This window comes from Paroedura picta, chromosome 8 (genome assembly GCF_049243985.1).
Source record: "Paroedura picta isolate Pp20150507F chromosome 8, Ppicta_v3.0, whole genome shotgun sequence".
NCBI classification, from domain to species: domain Eukaryota; kingdom Metazoa; phylum Chordata; class Lepidosauria; order Squamata; family Gekkonidae; genus Paroedura; species Paroedura picta.
Window position 1 is genome coordinate 93,874,636 of NC_135376.1, and position 21,402 is coordinate 93,896,037.

General features: G+C 49.1%; 1 protein-coding gene across 1 annotated transcript in view; it reads right to left on the reverse strand.

Annotated features, from left to right (window-relative positions):
* Positions 1-20,489, reverse strand: part of TSPAN14 (tetraspanin 14) — a 56,230-nt gene extending 35,741 nt beyond the window's left edge. The window contains exon 1 of the mRNA XM_077350824.1: positions 20,049-20,489. The gene's annotated coding sequence lies outside the window, so the exon portion shown is untranslated. The remainder of the gene's footprint in view (positions 1-20,048) is intronic.
* Between the last annotated feature and the right edge of the window lie 913 nt (positions 20,490-21,402).

Genomic DNA, 21,402 nt, shown 5'->3' on the forward strand with positions numbered 1-21,402 from the left:
AAAAGATGGAGGTCCTGTGGCTGGGTACGAAGGGTCCAAGTGAGGAAGCACATCTGCCCACCCTCTCAACAGCTCACTCCGCCAGGAACCTGGTCGTGATTCTGGATGCTTCCCTCACAATGGAAGCCCAGGTCACAAAGGTACTGCAGCTGGCATTCTACCACCTTCACCAAGACAAGCTACTAGCGCCCTACCTGGCCCCGGAACCTAGCCACAGTGATTCACGTGACTGTCACCTCCAGACTTCTGTAACTTGCTCTACGCAGGCCTGCTCTTAGCCTTGATCCGGAAACTACAGCTGGTCCAAAACACAGCGGCCAGGGTCCTCACAGCAACACCATGGAGGTCCCACATTCGGCCCATCCTCCATCAACTACAATGGCTGCCAGTTGAATTCCTTCAGGCTAAAGGTTCTGGTACTTACCTTTAAGGCAATACGCGGTCAGGGCCCAGTGTACCTTAGGGACCACCTCCCTGCCTATGCCGCTCAAAGAGCTTTACACTCCACCACCACCAACTGGCTAATGATCCCTGGCCCTAAAGAAGCCCGCCTGGCCTTGACCAGGGCCAGAGCCTTCTCTGTCCTGGCCCCCAGCTAGTGGAATGAGCTCTCAGAGGAGATCAGGGCCCGGATTGAGCTAAAACAGTTCCACAGGGCCTGCAAAAGGGAGTTCTTCCACCAGGCATTTGGTTGAGACTGAGCAATACCAGCAACATCTATAGGGGCCCTGCTCCCTCCCTCCCAGACATCCACTCATGTGTTCTGCCCCTGGACCTGTTTGCACTATTACAGTCCGTTATCTCTGTTATAGTTATTAAAATTAATTATTATTATTGCTGTTATAGTTATGTATATGTTATGAAGAAACTAAGTTCCATGTAAACCGCCCTGAGCCTCAGGGGAGGGAGGACAGACAGATGGACGGACAGACAGACAAAATAGAAGACTTCCTGTTTATATTAACAAGTTTGCTGCTGTATGCAGAACTGGGTGAAGTTTCTGAACAGTCTTCATGGGCAGCCCAGGTGAACCTTCCAGTACAATAACCTTCTTCGCATTACAGAAACACACACTGGCATAGATCTTTGATCATTTATAACTATGTTCATGAGTTAAAGGGACACACAAATATATCACTCATGCATAGTGAACACTTGTTTTTCCTTTACGTGAGCATTTGTAAAGTGAGCACACACTGGCTCTTATAAACGGATGTTTACAGGATGTACGCACATTAACTGTAACATGAGACCAGAGGTGGTATTGCCAGTGGACGCATCTTTCTCTTCCCCCAACTGAAATTTCTGTTTGCTGCATGTAGCCACGGGCTGCGGGCTTTTGAGCTGGAGCCCTTCCCTGCCCGCATCATTCTTCTCAGTCTGTCTTACAAGGTTGGATCGCCACAAAGGAGGTGAAAACCTGGCAAGGTTGCAACAGCATTCCACTGGCTTTTGGCTCATCAATCTATCTCCAAGTCGAAAGAAGCCTTGCTGGTGCAAGAATTGGCCTCATACGCAAAAACAAGAGCCAGATGAAACGCGTTATCAGTTTTCCTCTGGCAAGGCCCAGGAACACACCCAAAGTGTGACTCAGAACACAGCTTTTTAATAGATAAGGGAAGGCAGGCAAAAATTTGGAACCGGAGTTTCCGTCCCTGTTTCTCCAAAACAGCAGCAGCAGCTGGAAGCAAAAGGAGAAATTCTCTATAATACATGTTGAACAGAATTCTGGTACAACAAAGATTGTTTCATGACTTTCTTAAGCATCATTAACCAAATCTCAGGATATAAGGGCTCAAGGGTGCCTGGCACACAACAGCGTGTGTCTCACCTTTAAACTGAGCGTCTGCAGGAGGTATTTTTCGAGTGCCTACTGAGCCTCCACGCTGGTCCTCCAAAACAAGAACAGACATAGGGAGCCATCTTTAAGGCCGCGTTCCAGTTACGAGCCTCTACGGCAGGGGTAGTCAACCTGTGACCCTTCAGATGTCCATGGCCTACAATTCCCAAACCCTGGCAGGGGCTCATGGGAATTGTAGTCCATGGACATCTGGAGGACCACAGGTTGACTACCCCTGCTCTACGGCAGGCCAGCCCAAGAGAAAAGTGTCCTTCCAAAGTAATTAAAACAATACTATTGTAACAGGAAACGGTATAGAAAACCAGTAAGACCTTCATTGTGAGACAGTAAAAATGGGAGTTTCAAAAAAAAAGAAAAAGAAAAAGCCAAAGGAACAATGGATGGATAAATATAGTTTCAATGGGAAAAGAGGACATCAAAGGACCTGCTGGAAACTGTAGAACATTCCAGAAAGCTTTATTTCACAATCTAGTACAAGGCTACAGGGGGAGACACACACACCACCGTTTGTGTGTGTGTGTGGGGGGGGGGAAAGACTACTGAGAAAAGGAGAGGCTAAAGATATCAACTGTTCTGGTGCTCAATAGTTTGCAGAAAGCTTTTTTCTTGCTTTCCGCCCATAAGATGCACTAACATGGGAAGGGCATTACTTTGGGAAATTAAACTGAGAGAAGCTAGACAAGATCCCAACTCCTTTTAGCCTTTCCCTCAAATGTACAGCAAAGATGTTTCAAAGATTTAAAAAATGAACATTTAGCTTCCAAAATCAATAATAAATAAAGACCAGGCAGCAGCTGGTGGCAGCATAAAACACGCAATTCTCTTTTGTCACTGTACTGTGCTTATTGCCAAACCCCCATGATCGAAGAGAGACTAAGTCGGGCTCCAGAACACCCTCCTGCTCACCACACAGAGAAGCCAAACCCACAAGGGCAGAAAGTTTCCCAACAAGGCTGCCAAGCCTTCAGGCAGAAAAATAGCAAGTGTGAACTTGTTTCAGTTAAATACCCAAACTCTGCCATGTTAAGTTTGTGCACATTATGGGGTGCCGCTTTCCTTTTCTCCAACTAGATTCTTTTCCTGCAGGGTGTAGTCTGCACGGGGCTTTTTACCCACTCCCAGGTGGAATGAATCCCTCCCGTCTGCACTGAATTTGATTTCCATTTTGATTTGGGGCGCTTTAAATTTTCCCTCTGCAACAAGTATGATTGATCCGGAGTGACCCTACTTCCCCCCCCCCCCCCGTGATTTCCAGAAGTGGATATAAGCCTCGATATTTGAAAAACCGGCATCAGTAAATGTGCAGATTTTTGTTTTGTGCAAATTAACTTCCTTCTCCGTGCCTCATAGCAAAGCAGTCTTCCCTGATTGGCCAGGGCATCAGTTCAATGACTTCCTGGTTCCCGGTTGCAAGGCTTCCCTTAAAGTGACTGTGCTCCAAAAGCCCTAACTTCTCTCAGCAGAGGTTTGCCTCTTGTTATTTCCCTCTCCTCTGCTGTCTTCAATCCTCCACCACCACCCCGTTCAAGAAAAGAAAGAGACTCCTGCTGCTCTTGGCTCCCCTCCGTATTCTGAGCTTCCCCAATCACCTGCAGAACACTTTCTGTTTCAATTTTTTTTTGGGGGGGGGGTTGAGTTCAAATTGGTCTGAATTCAGCAGGATCCACAATGGAAAAAACAAAGTAAGTGCAGCATCAGCCTAGATTTGTAGGTGTAGCATCAACAGAGTGCATGGAAAGGCTATCATGTTATCAGTGCTGCACCACCAAACACAGCTGACCCCACCTACCATACAATGTATGGTTAGGATCCGAGAGACTGAAGCTTGGATCCCCATCCCACCATGATAGTTCATGGCATTTATTTCACAGTTAAGCGGTGGATAAATTGAGAAAGGAGTTCGGCAAGATGAAACTCAAATACTTTGGCCACCTCATGAGAAGGAAGGACTCCCTGGAGAAGAGCCTAATACTGGGAGAGATTGAGAGCAAAAGAAGAAGGGGACGACAGAGAATGAGGTGGCTGGATGGAGCCACTGAAGCAGTAGGTGAAAACTTAAATGGACTCCGGGGAATGGTAGAGGACAGGAAGGCCTGGAGGATCATTGTCTATGGGGTCGAGATGGGTCGGACACGACTTCGCACCTAACAACAACAACAACATGGAGGAGCAGAGAATAAATTCTCCTTGCCAACTCTCTCTCCACTCCATGCATCATTTTATAAACTTCTATCATGCCTCCCTCCTTAATCATCTTTTCTCAACCGAAAACTCCCAGACTCTTCAGCCTCTCCAACCTCCTCGGTGGCTTTCCCCTATGCTCTTTCCACCTCCGCAGTGTCCTTTGGCGTTAGGGTTGGGTTTAAAGGAGATATGGCTGGGAGAAAAGCAAGTTATAAATCCCTAAATAAATAAGATTTGGCTGCCGAGAGCAAAACTGTCCCCACCCGGCAGCAAAAGAACAATGGATTTCCCCCAACTGGAAACTGAGGGCCACATATTAAGTCTGTTATGTCGGTGTTCATTACCACACTCAGCATGAAGTTCCCAGTCAAAGCCGCACAGCTGTCTCTCACTGGCCATAGCCACATCAATAAGGGCGGTCCCTGGCACTGCCTCCTAAAAAAACTATACACCCTTTTTTTGAACCACAAGGCAGCAGGGTGTTTCCTGATGCAGCCAAGCTTCGGCAGTTGCCTCACTTCCGTGCTCCCCACCAGCCAACGGCTCTGGGAAGTCATTTATTTGACCATGCCTCAGACACCAACGAGAACTCAGATGCCAGCGGGGAGAGGACTACCAAGTTCAGGGGGCTACTAAGCAAGTTATCAGAAAATCTAAGTACACCTATCATTATATAAATATCCTGACCCTCAGCACAGGGACACAGTAGGGTCCGACTAGACACGTCTTCATGGCACCACAAGGACAACACTGAAAAATGCTAAGGAGCACAAGAGTTGGTTGTCTATTCCCCGCTTTTCACCGCCCAAAGGAGTCCCAAAATGGCTTGGGACCTTCCCCTTCCTCTCCCCACACCCTGTGAGACAGGTGAGGTTGAGAGAGCTCTAAGAGAACTGCTCTACAAGAACAGCTCTAAGAGAACCGGGACTGGCCCAAGGTCCCCCAGCTGCCTGCATTGGGAAGGAGTGGGGGAATCAAACCCGGTTCTCCACAGTAGAGGCTGCCACTCTTAACCACTAGAACATGCTGGCTCCTAAGAGGCTGCAGGGCTTGTTTCTCCCCTCCCATGCCCATTCAAGAGGTGAAGATAAAAAAGAGGAGGGGGGGGGGAAATCAATGTATTCCACATATCCTTATTTCCCCCTGGTTTTTCCAAATCCTGAACTCGCCAGCAAACTGGTAGGGCAAGGAGGTATTTTTACCTTTTCCCATTAGATGTTCCTCTGTTTCATCTCCTCCCACCCAAGTTAAACTCCCCGAACTAGACTCACAGTCAAGAGTCAGCATAAGCTTAGAACAGGGGTCCCCAAACCTCTTGAGCAACTGGATTGAAACCTGACTGTGGACACCCTTGGAGTTCCACAACAGGGAAGAGGGGGAGCTGCATGCCCAGAGGAAGCCCAATTGCAAGCGAAAGGAGGGGTAATTTCAAGATACGCCGGGAAAGAGGGGTGAGAGAGAATTAAAACAAGCACTCTGGCAGCGGTGGCCACTGAAAAAAGAATGTTATTTCAATCTGTGTAGCCAATCAGAAGCCCTGCTGAGTAAGAGCCAAACCTGGCCCCACCCACTTTCTAAAATCACCTGTGGACACCCAAAAAGTAGTAAGCGGGCACAGTGTTGGGGTTCCCTAATACAGAATACAAAGGGGAGGGAGGAACACTTGTAAGATTTTTAAAAAAGAAGAAAGCTCCTTCTTCCAGAGCAGGGGCAGTCAAACTGTGGCCCTCCAGATGTCTATGGACTACAATTTCCATGAGCCCCTGCCATGGAAATCTGGAGGGCTGCAGTTTGACTATCCCTGCCCCCAAGGAACAGCCTTCAACTAGCAAAATAGATCCACAGGATCCAGCCCAATACGTATGCCCTGCCTGTATAAAAGGCACTTACTTGAAAGGGTTTCCTAAGCAACTTTTTGTGTAGCCTATTCCTTCCTCCCACCTCCATTCTTACCATCAAAAGCAGACACCACAAAAGGCAAGTTGTCTATTTGGATTTTGTTCGTTCTTTCTTTCTTTGGGGTGACCAGCCCCAGACTTCCTCTTCGTAAGGACTGTTTTCCCGCCGCATGTGGGTGAATCACACCATGTTTTCAAAATAAAAGCCACGTCACAGTTTTCACATCAGATCACCTAAAACATATGACGAAACAGTTCTGCAAATTTTCTCCAGAACTAGTCCTCGGGACGAATGTTAAAAGAAAATGATTGCATGTTGGGATGCTTCAGTCCCCACCGTCCCCACTCTTAGCCGCATCACCCACAGGATGTGTTGCAAACTTGGTTAGCTTCAGCGGCGCTGAGCAGAACTTGTAGCACGTGGTACCTTACAGCTTCCTAAAACAAGTCCAGGAAGGGGGGGGGGGTGCAATATGCATTCAAAAACATAGGCGACTTTCACATTACCGTTCCGTTCTAAACTGGATGCTATTTATTGTTGGCCCGACTTGGAGTAAATCAATGCAGGGACAGTTCATATAGCAAATTTCTTTTTGTTAACACACTCTGGAGCTCAAACAGTGCTGCTTATCCCCCTACCCTTTTCCTTGCACAATCTTCCTTGAGGGTATTGCCCCCTGTTAAATTGTGCTGCTATGTTGATAAAATGCTATATTGCTTAGAACAGCAGTCACCAACCCCCGGTCCGGTGACCGGTACTGGTCCATGGATCAATCGGTACCGGGCCGCAGCTCCTCCTCGTTCTCCTCCCCGGCTGCTGCCTCGGGGGCTGCCCTTTTAAAAGCTGCCCACCTCGCAGGGAGGGGCCAGGTGACTTTTCCTGTCTCGCAACATTTCTCCCCCGCCTAGCAACCCAATTTGTGACCGGGGAGGAGCTTTTGGGAAGTCCCCTGAAGAAGTGAGGAGTGACTCATGAAAGCTCCTCCGTTGCCACAAATCTGGCCAGTCTTTCAGGGTGATGGTGGGCTCTTGTTCTTTTCCAGTGGTGTTTTTGGGCTCTCAGGTGATCCTCAGTCTTCTCTTCCTTGCCTGACAGACTGGTTTTGTTGTTGTAGGTCAGCAGTCCCCAACCCCCCGTATCTGTATCTTATTTTGAAGGGATGTTTAAACGTTACCATAGTGACCAGAGTCAGAGAGCGTTAGGGCAGTGGTCGAGAGGAGAGTAGACTACCCCCCCCCCCACCGGGCCTCAGTAAAATTGTCAAGCGTTGCCCGGTCCCCGGTGATAAAAAGGTTGGGGACCACTGATTTAGAACATTCAAAAAAAATTTTTAACCCCAAAACCCTCAGAAGAAGATCACACGGGATTGCTGCCTCAGGGCGGCTTCTGACATAAAACAGTACAACAAATAAATTATTGAAAAACTGTTAAAATCCTTTAAAAACATTTAAAAACAATCAAATATACATTTTTTGGCTTTTCCGGAGGGGAGGTATCTATATGGGGACCCAGATGGTGTTTAGTTATCTCATCTAGATGGTCACTGGCCCCAATCAAATGACTGAGGGGAGAGCTCCGTTTTACAGGCCCTGAGGAACTGGATTAGTAGCTTCAGGGCCCTCAGCTCTTCCGGGAGCTCATTCCACCAGGTCGGGGCGAGGACTGAAAAGGCCCTGGCCCTGGTTGACGACAGACATAACACTTTTGGGACAGGGATTACCAATTTATTCTTGCTTAGGGTCCTTTGGTCCTGGCTTAGGGTCCTTTGGGGGCATAGTCAGCCAAGCGGTCCCTCAGGTACATGTTAAACAGCACACCATAGCGATTCAGATGCGCAACAAACAAGTGAAAACCAGAAAAAAGCAGTGACTCTCAAAAGCATCTCTGCCACACTTGACTAACTAGACACAAGTGGGTTTGTATGAACAGGTCTGCCAGCAGCCAGTTACTAAAACAGGTCTTGACTGAAATGACAGGGGAAAAAACCATTAACAACCAATTACTAAAATGGAATACAACGGCAGTTTAAAATGGCTATTTTAAAAAATGTAATTGATCGAACATCTCTCTGACATCAAACCAAACAAAAAGGACTCTTAAATGGCCAAGATCAGAGGAAAAAATGCACCTTTGGTAAATTGAAGGATACTACCTCATGAAAGGGGAGAAAGAAATCCCAAACACACACACAGCAACCAATCTGGGACATTTCTGCCCGCAGTGTTTGTGAACAAATCTTGTTTTGCATATGACTGTGGGAGCTGGAAACACAGGTTGCATAACAAGACGGAGGAAAGAAAGTGGTCCTTTGTGGCTATTGAGACACCTTAACCATGGCTAGATGGCCATTTTTCACCCCCCAAGTGAACCAGCCTGAGAGAAACTTCAAACAGGAACGCGCAACATAAAAACAATGGGGAGCGCACACACGGAAGTGTGCAGAAAGCATGCGCTGTGCTCACACAAAAGGACTCCTATGTGGGAAATGCATACAGCCTCACAGATATGAACTCCTTTGTCATGAATGTGGAATTCCACTGGGCATTGACTAAGAATTACTGTTCCTGGCTGCATTACTTAGGGGAAGGCTTGCCCTCCCCCACCACCCTCTTTACAATGGGCCACTTCACTGGAATGGGGGTCATGAACGCTTTTTGTCCACTGAAACACAGGAGGGTTTTTGCACACTTCAAAGGGGACCCCAGGCAAGCTCTCTCTACTCCCATTCTGGCCTGGAGGAGCACACACGCTTCTCTTTTTGCTGGGAGACCTTCAAACTCGAAAAAGTAACTCCCTAAAGTTAACGCTCCAAGAAAATGCTCCAGCTTGGGGCTCACAAAGCTGCAGCCCTCACAGTTTGTGTGGGATGCCTCCGCCTCAGCCTTCCGATGCTACAGCGGCTAACGCAGGAAGAGAAACCTGGCCTGTGAAAACAACAAGGGTGGAGGACACATGTGCTTGCAGCCAAGTTTTAAAAGCTTCAATGATAGCCACTCCGCAGAGCAGGCAGGAAAGATATCATTATATATGTTGGCATTGATCTCCATTCCCTGAAGAGGATGGAAACGAAAGCTTACCCTGACTGCCATTTCTTTGCCTGCCTGGGTGGCTTCCCTGGAACAGCCCATGAGTTGTTATTTTTTACACTTTACAGGGTTTTTAAAAAATATATTACTCTGGAAAAAAAACAACCTGTTTTTTTATCCTGTAAAACAACCAGGATTATCCCTTTATATCCCCCCAATAACCCTGTGAGGCTGGCTGGATGACCAATACCAAATCAACCAAGATCTCTAAGTGTCAGGAGCTCCCAAAATTTTTAGAAGTTAGTTACAAGACACAGCAGGGGCCCAATTTGGACTGTGATACAAGGAAGTTTCTTGTCACCCCACATTGATTTCCTGACCCAAAATGGCCCTGGGAAGCTTCTATTTGCCCCACGGAGTAAGCCTATATGTATGGATAGCAATGCCCCCGACACGGAATTCATTTAGGCCCTGAGGAAGAATCTGAAGCCCGGTCTTGTTAATCCAAGACCACGGGGATTTCCACATTACCGTTTTAAACCAGATATTATTAGTTGATCGCCGGATTTCGAGTAAAGCGATTCATGCAGTGCATTTCCTTCAGTAATTTTTATGTCTCTGTAATACTAAGGTAATTTCAAACAGAGCAAGTTCCCCACTAATACACCCTTTTTCACCACATGATCTTCCTTCAAAGGTTTTTTAAAAAAACACTTAAACTGCTGCTGCTGTACTGCTAAACTGATATAGCACTTCAATGCCACAGTGGCCCCATTAAGAAGCCTTGACTGCACTGACTCAACGTAGTCAAAGCATCTCAAAGACGCCACTATGGCACTGAAGTGCTATATCAGTTTAGCAGAACAACAGCACCAGTTTAGATTATATTTTTAAGGAAGATTGAATGGTAAAAAATGGTGCGGGGCGGCAGCATTGCAGGAAGCACTAACAACATTTTTAACACAATAAAATCAGAGTCCAGTAGCACCTTTAAGACCAACAAAGATTTATTCAAGGCGTGAGCTTTTGAGTGCCAGCACTCTTTTTAACAGAGCACCACAGAGATTCAGAAGCGCAACACAGAGGTGAAAACCAGAAGAAAGCTGTTTATTGAGTTCTTGGGGGATTTATATATCGCCCTCTCACTGGTACTGTCTCGGGGCTGTTTACATAATATAAAATTCTATAAAACCAAAATTAAAAATTAAAAGTATTTTAAAAACAGTTTAAAAACCACAATTAACATTTTCGCCTCAGCGAAAGCAATAATGACTGGTAGCCCATTAGATGTTAAAACTGGAGGAATTGAGGGGGGATGGGAGAGCAGGCCCAAGATGTTAATATCATGTTATTTGTTACCCAGCCAGCCTCAACCATAGGGGCCTGGTGGAAGAGTTTCATCTTGCAGGCTTCAAAAGCACCTAAACAATGCTTTGCTATCCTGTCACAAGTGGGTCTGTATGAGCAGGTAAATAAATTCCACTAGTGGCCGGTTACTAAAGCAAGTCAGTCGAAAAGTCGGGAACAAAATCTGCTAGCAACCAGTTACTAAAACAGAACACAAGGGCAGTTTGAAAGCGTTCTAAGATTCCAGCCATTCAACAGAATGAGGTTCAGCGGTGGAACATCGCTGCATCTTCTGACAGTGAATTCCACATTTTAAGTTTGTGTCCATCAATGGCTATTTCGAGCCATGGTGACTAAAGGGAACCTCCCCATTCAGAGGCAGAAATCCTCAGAATAATAGTGGAGGCCACACTGGGGAATGCCCTCAGCCTCTCTACCCTGACCTTGGCCACCCATAGCTTAAGGGGGAGCAGGCCGTAGCCAACGAGAAAAGATCCCCACCCAGGATCCTGGAGAGCTGCTGCCAGCCAGCCCCAACAACACCAACTATGATAGACTGATGGCTTGACTCAGCAGAAGGCAGCTTCATGTGATGCTCCCACGTGACCACCAGCAGTGGCTTCAAACAGGCTAGCGGGGAAACCTCTTTCCCATCATTCACACTCCGGTGTTTCCTTTCTTTCCTTATGACTCAACCCTGCCCTGTCTAAGCTCCTCACATTGTGCTGCCTGGAAGGGCACAGAATGAGACGAGCCGCAGAGAGATTAGGGCAAACCCGCTGCTTGTGTTGCCACAGAGCAGTCTAAAGGTCGTGGCTTCCCAGACTGACACAAGTACACACCCTCCTCCCCCTTCCTTTTTTTCTTTTATTCTAGTTAGATATTTCAGCAATTTCCGCTACTAAGCATGACACCAACATCATGCAGGGCAAAACTCAGTACAACTTTAGCTTCAGTGGCAGAGACATCCCTGTGGCAATGCCCCAGTAGGTCCTTTCCCACTGTTAGCAGCCAGACCGCTCCTCTGGCAGAGGGGCACTTCACAGAAAGAAAACAGAAAGAAAACACCCTTCTCTAACATCATGCTAAATATCCCCAGCAACACAGAGCCGGGCCTAAAACGACACTAAAATGGATGACAGCAAGAGATAAGTCTGGACATGCAATTCATTAGCGTGGAAAAGAGTGGCTGACCCACTAATAACCTCCTCCCCACCCCAGGGAGGGATTCATAATTTAGGACATTGAAGAAAGGCAAGAAATGATTGCCTTACCAGGGATTCATCTCACCAAACACCCAGCATCCCTTCACCTATTCACCCTAATTAGGCAAACCCAAAAATCTGGTAATCACAGGGCCATCAAGCACCATTTACACCATAGTTCACTTCAGGGAGACCCATCAAGATCATTGTCCACTAACAGAGAAGACATCAGGAAATTGTTTTAGGGGCTAGTACATCAGCCTGCCCCAGGGAGCATTTGGCCCTATAAAATGCGGCATCCTGCTCTGTAGCAGTGTGTGCATTCTCTTGGATCTTCCACACTCCAACTTGAGTGCGGACCTCCTCTTCTTCCCATGACACACTGGTCATTGTGCTGCTGCCTCTGAAATTGTTCTCTCTCTCCCCTTCCTCCCTGATTTCCTCTTCAATACCCTTGCATGTGTTTTCAGCATGCTTGTATGTGTGTTTTGCTCTTTTATTCCTATTTTTAATTAATAGTAATAATAATAATAAAACCCTTTCTGGTGACCCTAACCTGGTTTATATTGAGAGTTCTCTTAAGGGAAAAAATCCCTGTAAACACTGGTGGAAAATCCCAGGTAACTCCTCTCGCTTTGTGTCCTTCAAACTAATTCCCCCCTTCCACTAATTAGGAGACTGCTTCTTTGGGTAACAAGGCAACACATCTGTGGTGGCTCCATCGCCACTTCTCCAGGAGATTCCCAAACTGGATCTGACAAGTGTAACCCCCCTCCCCCACCAAAGTCCAGGGAGATTTGGCAACCCTAGCTCCTCCCCAAGCCAGGAGACAACTGCATTTGCAAATCTCCCTTCTCCCATTTGTTCGCACAACAGCCCTGCAAGAACAGGATGAGAATGGGAGAATTCGCCCAAGGACACACGGCAAATTTCTCACCAGCATGGAGACGCTGAAACTCTGACCACTCCGCTGCAAAGGTCCACCAAGCTTTTAAGGAAAGCATCCTTCAGTGCTGCAGAAGGATGTTCCGCTTCTCAAGATCCTGAGCATTTGCCCTGAGAAACTTACAGTAAGGCAGAGGCACAACAAAAATTGAGTCCAGTACCACCTTTAAGACCAACAAAGATTTATTCAAGGCATGAATATGGCTCACATCTGTTTATTCAAAGATTTATTCGAGTGCATGCACTCTTCCTCAGACTAAATGGAACATAAGCGTACAGACATAAGGGAAAAGTAAATTGTGGCAAATTCGTAAACTGTGTCATAATATCCAAATTGTGCCATAAGAGGAACAGAGCAGAAAAGTCTGTGGGCAGAAAGCTCCTCCACACTCCAAGGAAAACTGGAGGAAACGGGTAGTTTGTTACACGTTTGGACGGCCCACACATCTTGACCTGTGGTTCCCCAAGAAGCGAGGCCCTTTATAGATGGTCATTTTTGCTTTCTGAAGATCTCCAGGTTTCACATAATTTTTGATGACATGCCTAGTTCACTTCTACCAAGAAGGAACTTATAAAGATCATGGAACGTAAGGATGAGTGAGCAAGATAATCCATACTATGGCCTTCCACATTATTATCTATAGGTGTGAACATTGGACAATTAAGAAAATGGACTGGAAGAAAATTGATTTGTTTGAACTGTGGAGCTGGCGGAGTTTTATGGACACCGCGGACCACCAAAAAGACAAATAAGAGGGTTCTCGATAAAATCTACCCTGAACTCTCCTTAGCAGTTCAAATGACTAAACGGAGGCTCTCTGTACTTTGGTCAGATAAGAAGACAAGACTCATTGGAAAAGACAATAAAGCTCAGGAAAGTTGGTAGCAGCAGGAAAACATGAGATGGACTAACTAAATACCTCCATTTGCAAAGCCTGAGGAAGGCCATTAATACTAGGAGGTCATTCATTTGTAGGGCCACCATAAGTCACTTGACAGCACACACACAAGGCTTGGAAAGTGGAACGGGCCACCTCCTCACTGGTGGGCTTTAAGCAGTGGCTGGACAGGTAATTATCCTGGATGTTTTAGGCTGATCCTGCATTGAGCAGGGGGTGAGACTAGATGGCCTGCAGGCCCCCTTCCAGCTCTATGGCTGCAGCACACAGCAGCTTCCCATGTAGCCTTCTACTGAGAGATACAGCAGGCCACAAATTATGATTGTTATACAGACACCATGCCAAATGACCTCTCTGTGGCAAGACACCCCTGATACGGCTGTAACCAACACATACACACACCAAAATCACTTTTCCGCACTGCACAAACAGATTAGAAGGCAACTTGATTAGGCATCCCAAAACTGCTCAGCAAGCCCAGAGATCAAAGGAACGCCCACCTGCAAAGCTATTGCCACAGCGGGATGGAGGAAATAAACACATCTGAAGAAGCCACCTGCAAAACAGGCTGCCAAGAATCCAGAGTGAAAGAGTTCCACAATTTTGGTGCCATGACTGAGAAATCAGAATCTGGGGCAGTCGCCAAACATGCTTCCTGGGGGTCCTCAACAAAGACCACCGGGGTTGATCTTAAAATCTACAAGGCACCCCAAAGCATGCAGGGCCCCATCACAAAAGGCTTTGACATCTCTTAATTTGAGCTCAGGAGCTGGCTTTGTGAATAAGAATTTTCTCTGCCCTCGCTCTGGCAAAGAGGCTAAGACAAGATGCACCATTTGTAGAGGGGCAAAACAGCCCTTACATTTGCCCAAGAGTGGGCGGGTCACTCTGCCACATGGGAGCAGATCGCGGAAGAGACAGGAAATGAAATCAATTTGACCTGAGACACTAAAAAAATGTGTCAACTGGCTCTGCAGGATGCAGGCTGTTGCATAATGACACCCCACATTTCCTGAAGACCCAAAACAGAAAGTGTAAAAATGGTTCAGCATTTGTCGATATGAATTTCTTGCATTTTATGTCAGATGGATTACCAGGAGTTACTTTGCAAACAGGTCCTGAAAAGCAATTCAGGAGAGACACTTCACATCATGGTTAAAAGAAGCTGCCTCTAATCTGGAGAACCGGGTTTCATACCCCAATCTTCCTACAGCCAGCTAGGTGACCTTGGGCCAGTCACAGTTCTTTCAAAGCTCTCTCAGGCCCACCCACCTCACAGGGTGTCTGTTGTGGGGAGAGGAAGGGCAGGCGATTGTAAGCCACTTTGAGATTCCTTTGAGTGGTAAAAAGCAGGGTGCAAAAAATAAAAGCTCTCTCTTTCACAGGTCACAGGTGAATAGCCAGGTTGGTACGAAACATTAGGGCATAGGCCCCTTTAAGACCGACATAGTTTAATCTATGGGCCCCGAGCTGCCATCAGTCAGCTGTGACTGGAGAGCAAAAATAACAGTCAGAATGAAAGATTCAAGTGGGTAGCCAAATGCAGCCCCAAAACTGAGATTCGACAGCAAGCAGTCCTTGTGCGGTCCATCAAGGTCGCATGCACGGGAAATGCCATACCCAGGGGCATTTCCCACGGCTTAAAAATAGCACAATGGTTGCCGATTGAAAACGCTACTAATTTGCCATAACGCACGACGTCGTCAACAATCTGCAACAATCCTGAAACCGATCAGCAATAAGCGCTTCGTTGTGGCGCTTTCAGGGGAATCCAGAAAACTGGATTCACCCTCCGGATAGCGATACACTCCTGCAACCAATCTGCAACACTAGCGCTAAAGACCTGTGCGTTACCATTGTAGCTGGTTCTTCAAAGTCCCTCCCCCTGGATCTCTCCTCCAAACTTCCGGCGAAGCGATCGCCATTTTTTTTTCTCGGAGCGAGCGGGGATAAACGCACCGGCGAGCCTCTTTCTGTTTAGAGGCTTCCCTGGCTTCAGTCCTTCACCTTTAGTCACTAAGCACAAACCACTTAAAAGCCCGTTTGCTGAAATAAAGTCCCTTTATTTTTTACACATAAATTCAGCCGAAAATCGAGCCCGTGAGAAGGGGGGGGGGAATTTTTTTTTATCACTCGGGGCAGCGTGCAAACGATCATACAATCAAACGATAGCTCACAATAGGCAGCTGGATGGGTCTCTCCGTAGCAACGAATCTACACAGATTCGTTGCTATGGGTCTGTTTTTTTTTTTTAAAAACCTTCCTTAAAGGGAAAGCGGCTGTTTGGGAGCATGCTAACGGCTGCCCATTGGCTGCTTGACGGCCAGGGGCGGGACGAGCTTGGCAATAGCGCTTCCTTTCTAGCGATTTCTGCCGAGACCGGAAGCCTGTGGGAAACGCTAAAAAACGCAACTGATTCCACTACAAAGCCAGGTGTGCAAAACGACGAATTCCACTATTTTAAATGGCGATTTTTCATTCCGCAAACAATTTGCAACAAAGATCCCCGTGCGAAATGGCCCCCAGAATCAAACTGCGTTGGTCTTAAAGGTGCCCCTGGACTCAAAACTTCCAATTAAGTATTATTATTTATTATATTTCTCTACCAGCCTCCCAATATGGCTCACATCTGTTTGTTAATTTTTGTGTTTGCACGCTGATTTATCGCCATTCGCAATCGCCCATTTACTTATGCCTTGACTCTAACTAGCCTTTCCTGGCGCCTAACAGACCCCACCCCACCCCACCCCCATATGTAATGGTTGAGGAAATTCCATTTCAATGCTTTGGAAGAAGCGAGCATGCATGTGAAAGGCTACCCCCAGAACTAAACTAGGGTTGTGTGCGGTGGCGGCCGAATCGGCCTGGAACGGCCAATTCGGATGCCGCTGCACACAACCCTAAACTAAACTTTATTGGCCTTCAGGGTGCCACTGGATGCAAACTTTGAACCCTGTTAGGAGTCAGGGTAGGACAGGCACTCTCTCTCAAGTTACCCAGAAAGCATCCATGGGCATGGATTCAAACTCGGGTCTCCCGGTTCCTTGCCCAATGCTCTAACCACGACACCACATTGGCTAGTCTTCAATGCCAGGAGATGTCCCACTAATTTGCCACCACAGTACCTAATTGTCCGTTGCCCCTGCCTGAGGTATTACTATGCTCTGCCTCCAGGCTACCTGTCAATAGGAGCTATGCCATTTCAGACAGAGTTCTGTACTCAGCTGCGATCTGCCAAGGGAGGAATTACATTTCAAGCACTCGTATCTTTGCGTCAAAGGCCCACAGTGTTGGTTTCCCCCCCACATCAACTGAGTTTATTAAATCCAAGACACATCCACTTGAGAGACCAGCAAGATGGTCCATTCGCCAGCGACCGGGTAGCTCTCCTTGCTTCGTACCACATGCTCAAGAAAGCCAGAGGTCTCATGTTGCGCCCCCTAAGTCTTGCCGGTTATTCGGGGCGCCACGTCCAAGGAGCTGACAAATCCTGGAGCCGAGAGTGGTGGCAGGTACCTGCAGGCAAGAGGCTGCATTCCCCTAGAACGCAGGCGAGCAGCATGGAGAGGTTTTTAATGCCGCAGAATGTCAAAGCGCGCATTTCCTTAACAGGCTAAAGCAGTACGATCCAGGAAGCAACGTGCCACAGCTTTTATTTTATTTTTACTCTGCTGGACCAGGGAGATGAGGAACACGCCCGCTGTCCAGGCTTTCCACAAACTATGCAAAACTGAATGATTCAAGCCAATTTTTTTGTTGTTGTTGTTGCAGGTAACAACGCACGGTACTCAGTGATTCACAATGCAACTTTCTAAAGACCTGGTTTCAGCTTCCTGTAAGTCAGGTCCTACCATGGAATTTTGCCCCATCAAATGTGTCGTGTGAACACTATCACAGTATCTACTGCAGGGATAGTCAAACTGCGGCCCTCCAGATGTCCATGGACTACAATTCTCATGAGCCCCTGCCAGCGTTTGCTGGCAGGGGCTCATGGGAATTGTAGTCCATGGACATCTGGAGGGCCGCAGTTTGACTACCCCTGGTCTACGGCATGGTTCATTCGGTCGATTGCATCGACTCACTCTGGTCCATCCACCTGGAGTCCTGTGCAACTTACAAAGAAAAACGAAATGAAGAAACTGGGCCAGAGTGGGACCATTTCAGCACACAGTCCACCACACATTGACCTAGTACAGGGTTCCCCAACCACGGCCCCTGCTAGCACCTCCCTTCACACCCGCAAAGATTTCCAGAAAATGAGCAGGGTCCCTGAAAGGCAGGGCTTGTTACTGGCTGCCCACTTTCTGATGGAAAGGCTTCCCAGTACAGACTGAAGCATCAGGACTTTCCTTAGCCAGCATGTGGGACTCTTCCCTGCTTCAGGGTTTTCTTCATCCCAGGAGATGTGAGCAGGCATTTGGCTCCACCTCCCAAGGCAGCCATTTTGGGGCGGCGACCAAGAGCCCACAAAAGCCCTCCCCAGAATAGGAACAGGACCTGCAATTCAAGCTCAGGTACCGGTGTATATTGGAACCAAAAATGCACTTTTAAAAATCGCTTTAACTGCTTTTAATAATCGAATGTCAGTTGTTTTACTCGGCTGTGAGCCATCCTGAGCCAGTTTGTCGGGATGGCCATTATCTAAATCCAATAAATAAATAGGCATCCTCTCTCAGAATTTAAAAGGGGCCCTCAAAGTCTTCAAGGCTGGGAACCCCTGCCATATTTATCATGCCCTTCCTCAAAGCAGATCCCCTTCTCCATTTTGTCTTCACGACACCACTGCGAGGTTGGTCAAGCTGAGAGCACACCAATGGCCCGTGGGCACCCAGCCAGCCTGAGGGCAGGGATCTGAACCTAGGACTGCCAGAGGACAGTTCAACACTCTCACTGCCCCCCCCCCCCACCCGGAGGTCTCCATCTGACAGGAAGCAAGCCCTCGGAGAGGATGTTGAAAGGCGACACACAGCTGACAGGGCTCCCGCCAGTCCAATGTGACCGTCTGCATGTTGTGTAACCAGAAAGCAGTGCAGGATTCAAAGTTGAGCCCCGGCCGTCCTTTTCAGGAAGTGCAGCACCGTTGCCGAGTCAGATGCAGAGTGTGTTGGCATCAGAGAACCCTTCGCCTGAAAGAGTTCTTTATTCATGAACGCTGGGTCTGCCAGATGGGGCCACGCTCACCTGCCCGCTCCTGCGAACCTATCAGGAAGGAAAACGCCTTTGCTCCAAAACTTTCACCTGAAACCAACCGGGTGACTAAGCAACTGAGCAGAAGAGGCCGGGGTTGGGGCAATCTGATTAGAAATTAAATCCCTCTTTATGGGCAGGTGGGAAAGGCCTCAAAGGGAATAGTTTTCATCTTGATGGGGGACAGTAGAGAATTCAAGGAACTTTGGATAGCGGTCACAATTTGGTTTGGCCAGTTGATGTACTCCAGGAGAGGTAAGGTTACCAACTCCTGGCTCAAAATAGCTGGTGATTTGAAAGCAGAGCAGAGTTGCCTCAAGATTGGGGGGGCGGGGTGGAGACTGGAGTAGAAGGCCCTAGACCCCACCCTCCAAAGCAGCTAATTTCTCTGTCGTCTGGAGGCGGGTTGTAATTCCTAGGGGATCACTAGGCCCCTGTGGCAGAGCCTGGGACAGTGGGGTTTAAGGCAGGGATGGACTTCTACAGCAGGGGTGGCCAAACTGTAGTTCTCCAGATGTCCATGGACTACAATTCCCAAGAGCCCCTGACAGCACACACACATCTCCCTGGACATCCCGAGAGCTGGCAGGTTGGCCAGCCCTGCTCTACAGGAGAGGATGCCCACCTTCCAAAGCAGCGCAGCGGAGCAAACGGTTCAGATTCACAAACAAGCACCACGTAGTCCGAAGACCAGTCGTCAGTCCACGAGATCTCCAGCCGCTTCCTGAAGGTCGGCGACCCAGAAGGAACCCAACAGATGTCCGCCACCCCTTCCCCCATATATGTTTGCAACAGCAGAAGAGTGGCGGCGGCACAGCGTTTCCAAACCAGCGCTTCTGGGAAACAGAAGGGGCCAAACAAACTTTCCAGGGGCAGAGGGAGAAAGTTAACATGAGCTCGGATGGGAAGTTCAGCCATCAGCAGGATTGAGCACAGAATTGAGCACAAACTTCCCAAGGAAACAGAAGCAAAGCGGAGCCCCATGGCACCTTTCAGACCCACAAGGCTGCCCCTGCCCCACTGCTTTGGCCCAACTGGGCGACCCACCTGGAGCTTCCCAGAGAAGCTGTCCCCGTCAAAGGCCCAGTAGTGGAGCACAGCAGGGCAAACTCCTTGCAACCGCCCCCCCCCCCCGGGTCCACTTCTCCACTCTAGCAGGAGGGAGGGCGGCGTTTAATTCCTTCCAGCGTGCAACTCCCAGCGCCCCTCCGACTCCGGTCCCGGCCCACCAACCAGCCCCGTTTCGTCGTTGTTTTAAAACCGGAGTCACGCCGCTTCCCCCGCGCGCTGCAAAGGCAAATCCCCAGCGCCGAAGCCACACAATGGAGCCGCCGCGAGAGGCACAACAAAGCGCGGGGCGAGGAGGGGTCGTCCTGCCGGGGAGGAGGGGAGGCAGCCGCTGGAGCCCCCCCCCAAATCTCGGCCCCCTGAGTGGGGGGGTCTGGACTGGCCACGGGGAGGGGGGGACGAGCGGGCGCCCCGCCCAGGCACTCACCGCCTCTCTGGGGAAGTCTGCCGGCCGGGGAGGGGCTGGGGGCGTCTCTGCGGGCTGCCCTGGTCAGCGGCGGGGCTCTGCCATGGGCTCGCCTGCGCCTGGGCCGCCCCGATCCGCGCCGAGAGTCGCCGCGTCCCCGGACAGGAAATCTACTCCGGCGCGAAGTGGCCCCGCCTGCTCGGCTCAGGGAGCAGCCGGCGCGCCCTGGCGGACTGGGCGGGGGGAAGGAGCTCCCGCTGGCGGGGCTGGCCGAGCGCGGATGCGGGGCTCCGTCCCTCCACCAGCAGCCCCCAAGGGTGGGGCACCCACCAGCCGAAAGGGACTAGGTGGCCGCGAGCCCTCCAAGCCTGGCCCCGAGGGTGGGGGGTCCTTGGGGGAGGGGCACTAGGCCAGGGGCCCCCAACGTGGCGCCCGCGGGCACCCGAGTGCCCCGGGATAGCCTTCCTGGCGCCTACCAACTGTTTGGGAGGAAAGTGGGTGGGAACAGAGAGGGCTTTTGGTGGACTGGTCCACATGACGTCGGCTGGTTTTAATCAATGTTGCTTTGACGCCAGAGGGTGACCAAAGGGTGGCTCTCCAGCTGGCCAATGGGCTATAAATATCGCGCGCTCATGGTAATTGTAGTCCATGGCCATCTGGAGAGCCTCCGTTTGGCCACCCTGGCTCTGCCCTCCACAGGAGCCATTGATGCCAAGGCCAGAACTCCCAATGGGCCTGTAGCCTCTATACATTGGGGGACCTCTGCCCTAGGCAGTCAGTGGCCTTAGCACCCACCTAGTTCGACAGTCTGCTTTATGCAGTGGCCAGCCAGATGTTTTTGAGAAAGCCACCAAGGGTGCTGTTTCCCCATTGCAAAGTGCATGGAGGTGGACTAGATCAGTGGTCCCCAACCTTTTTATCACCGGGGACCACTCAACGCCAGGGACCACTCAACACCTTTTACTAAGGCCCAGTGGGGGGGGGTAGTTTACTCCTCTACTCTCAGCCACTGCCCTAACGCTCTCTGATCGCTATGGTAATGTTTAAACATCCCTTCGAAATAAGATACAGACACACCACAACAATGAACATAAGGAACATTTTATTTTCATGGAAATTTTCACTCATGACAATGACAAATCAATGGGAACCCTGTGCTTGTTTCTCTGCAACGAGATAGTCCCATCTGGGAGTGATGGGAGACAATGACACCCAAAGTGTGCTGTAAAGGGCCGGGGGGGGGGGGATGAAGTAAAGGGCCGGGGGGGGGGAGAGAAGGCATCCTTCGGGGACCACCTCCACTTAGTCGGCGGACCACATGTGGTCTGGCCCACAGGTTGGGGATAGCTAGACTAGATGACCTAAGAGGTCCCTT